Source organism: Teleopsis dalmanni, chromosome 1 (assembly GCF_002237135.1).
Source record: "Teleopsis dalmanni isolate 2A chromosome 1, ASM223713v2, whole genome shotgun sequence".
Classification (NCBI taxonomy): Eukaryota; Metazoa; Arthropoda; class Insecta; order Diptera; family Diopsidae; genus Teleopsis; species Teleopsis dalmanni.
In genome coordinates this window covers 69,872,396-69,876,530 of record NC_051846.1, presented here as the reverse complement: position 1 = coordinate 69,876,530, position 4,135 = coordinate 69,872,396, and positions in this window count along the sequence as shown.

The following is a 4,135-nucleotide window of genomic DNA, read 5'->3' as shown; positions in this document are numbered from 1 at the left end:
CATGGATTCGACGCATTATAATAATTTTTAGCCAGAGCTATATAATTTCAAAACACAGTATTATATTTTCAACGTGGCATGGAGTCGATGCACTATAATCATTTACAGCCGGAGCTATATAATTTCAAAGCACAGTATTATATTTTTAACGTATCATGGATTCGATGCATTATAATCATTTTCAGCCGGAGCTATATAATTTCAAAACACAGTACTATATTTTCAACGTGGCATGGAATCGATGCACTCTACTAATTTTCAGCCAGAGCTATATAATTTCAAAACACAGTATTATATTTTCAACGTGGCATCGATTCGATGCACTTTAATAATATTCAGCCGGAGCTGTATAATTTCAAAGCACAGTATTATATTTTCAACGTGGCATGGATTCAATGCACTATAACAATTTTTAACCGGAGCTATATAATTTCAAAACACAGTATTATATTTTCAAAATGACATGAAATCGATGCACTCTACTAATTTTCAGACAGAGCTATATAATTTCAAAACACAGTATTATATTTTCAACGTGGCATCGATTCGATGCATTTTAATAATTTTCAGCCGGAGCTGTATAATTTCAAAGCACAGTATTATATTTTCAAAATGACATGAAATCGATGCACTGTAATCATTTTCAGCCGGAGCTATATAATTTCAAAACACAGTATTATATTTTCAACGTGGCATGGAATCGTTGCACTCTACTAATTTTCAGCCAGAGCTATATAATTTCAAAACACAGTATTATATTTTCAACGTGGCATCGATTCGATGCACTTTAATAATTTTCAGCCGGAGCTGTATAATTTCAAAGCACAGTATTATATTTTCAAAATGACATGAAATCGATGCACTGTAATCATTTTCAGCCGGAGCTATATAATTTCAAAATACAGTATTATACTTTCAACGTGGCATGGAATCGATGCACTATAATCATTTTCAGCCGGAGCTATATAATTTCAAAACACAGTATTATATTTTCAACGTGGCATCGATTCGATGCACTTTAATAATTTTCAGCCGGAGCTGTATAATTTCAAAGCACAGTATAATATTTTCAACGTGGCATGGATTCGACGCATTATAATAATTTTTAGCCAGAGCTATATAATTTCAAAGCACAGTATTATATTTTCAACTTGGCATGGAATCGATGCACTATAATCATTTACAGCCGGAGCTATATAATTTCAAAGCACAGTATTATATTTTTAACGTATCATGGATTCGATGCATTATAATCATTTTCAGCCGGAGCTATATAATTTCAAAACACAGTATTATATTTTCAACGTGGCATGGATTCGACGCATTATAATAATTTTCAGCCGAAGCTATATAATTTCAAAGCACAGTATTATATTTTCAACGTGGCATGGATATGATGCACTATAATCATTTTCAAGCGGAGCTATATAATTTCAAAACACAGTATTATATTTTCAACGTGGCATCCATTCGATGCACTTTAATAATTTTCAGCCGGAGCTGTATAATTTGAGAGCACAGTATTATATTTTCAACGTGGCATCGATTCGATGCACTATAATCATTTTCAGCCGGAGCTATATAATTTCAAAGCACAATATTATATTTTCAACGTGGCGTCGATTCGATGCCCTATAATAATTTTTAACCGGAGCTATATAACTTCAAAGCACAGTATTATATTTTCAAAGTGGCGTGAAATCGATGCACTATAATCATTTTCATTCGGAACTATATAATTTCAAATCACAGTATTCTATTTTCAACGTGGCATAGATTCGATGCATTATAATAATTTTATGCCGGAGCTATATAATTTCAAAGCACAGTATTATATTTTCAAAATGACGTGAAATCGGTGCACTATAATCATTTTCAGCCGGAGCTATATAATTTCAAAACACAGTATTATATTTTCAACGTGGCATGGATTCGACGCATTATAATAATTTTCAGCCGAAGCTATATAATTTCAAAGCACAGTATTATATTTTCAACGTGGCATGGATATGATGCACTATAATCATTTTCAAGCGGAGCTATATAATTTCAAAACACAGTATTATATTTTCAACGTGGCATGGAATCGATGCACTACAATAATTTTCAGCCGGAGCTATATAATTTCAAAGCACAGTATAATATTTTCTACGTGGCATGGATTCGGTGCACTATAAAAATTTTCAGCCGGAGCTATATAATTTCAAAGCACTGTATTATATTTTTAACGTACCATGGATTCGATGCATTATAATAATTTTCAGCCGGAGCTATATAATTTCAAAGCACAGTATAATATTTTCAATGTAGCGTGGATTCGATGCATTATAATAATTTGCCGCCGGAGCTATATAATTCCAAAACACAATATTATATTTTCAACGTGGCATCGTTTCGATGCACTTTATTAATTTTCAGCCGGAGCTATATAATTTCAAAACACAGTGTAATATTTTCAACGTGGCATGGATACGATGCTTTATAATAAATTTCAGCCGGAGCTATATAATTTCAAAGCACAGTATTATATTTTTAACGTATCATGGATTCGTTGCATTATAATAATTTTCAGCCGGAGCTATATAATTTCAAAGCACAGTATTATATTTTCAAAGTGGCGTGAAATCGATGCACTATAATCATTTTCATTCGGAACTATATAATTTCAAATCACAGTATTCTATTTTCAACGTGGCATAGATTCGATGCATTATAATAATTTTCAGCCGGAGCTATATAATTTCAAAGCACAGTATTATATTTTCAAAATGACGTGAAATCGGTGCACTATAATCATTTTCATTCGGAACTATATAATTTCAAATCACAGTATTCTATTTTCAACGTGGCATAGATTCGATGCATTATAATAAATTTCAGCCGGAGCTATATAATTTCAAAGCACAGTGTAATATTTTCAACGTAGCGTGGATTCGATGCACTCTACTAATTTTCAGCCGGAGCTATATAATTTCAAAACACAGTATAATATTTTCAACGTGGCATGGATCCATTGCCTATAAAAATTTTTAACCGGAGCTACATAATTTCAAAGCACATTATTATATTTTCAAAATAGCGTGAAATCGATGCACTATAATCATTTTCAGCCGGAGCTATATAATTTCAAAACACAGTATTATATTTTCAACGTGGCATGGATTCGATGCATTATAATAATTTTCAGCCAGAGCTATATAACTTTAAAGCACAGTATAATATTTTCAAAATGGCGTGAAATCGATGCACTATAACCATTTTCAAGCGGTGCTATATAATTTCAAAACACAGTATTATATTTTCAACGTGGCATAGATTTGATGCACTTTAATAATTTTCTGCAGGAGCTATATAATTTCAAAGCACAGTATAATATTTTCAACGTAGCGTGGATTCGATGCACTCTACTAATTTTCAGCCGGAGCTATATAATTTCAAAACACAGTATTATATTTTCAACGTGGCATCGATTCGATGCACTTTAATAATTTTCAGCTGGAGCTACATAGTCTCAAAACACAGTATAATATTTTCAACGTGGCATGGATTCGATGCATTATAATCATTTTCAGCCGGAGCTGTATAATTTCAAAACACAGTATTATATTTTCAACGTGGCATCGATTCGATGCCCTATAATAATTTTCAGTGGGAGCTATATAATTTTAAAGCACAGTATAATATTTTCAAAATGACGTGAAATCGATGCACTTTAATCATTTTCAAGCGGAGCTATATAATTTCAAAACACAGTATTATACTTTCAACGTGGCATCGATTCGATGCACTTTAATCATTTTTAACCGGAGCTATACAGTTTCAAAGCACAGTATTATATTTTCAAAATGGCGTGAAATCGATGCACTATAATCACTTCTAACCGGAGCTATATAATTTCAAAACACAGTATTATATTTTCAACGTGGCATGAATATGATGCACTTTAATAATTTTCAGCCGGAGCTGTATAATTTCAGAGCACAGTATAATATTTTCAACGTGGCATGGATTCGGTGCACTATAATAATTTTTAACCGGAGCTATATAATTTCAAAGCACAGTATTATATTTTCAGCGTGGCATCGATTCGATGCCCTAGAAAAATTTTTAACCGGAGCTATATAATTTCAAAGCA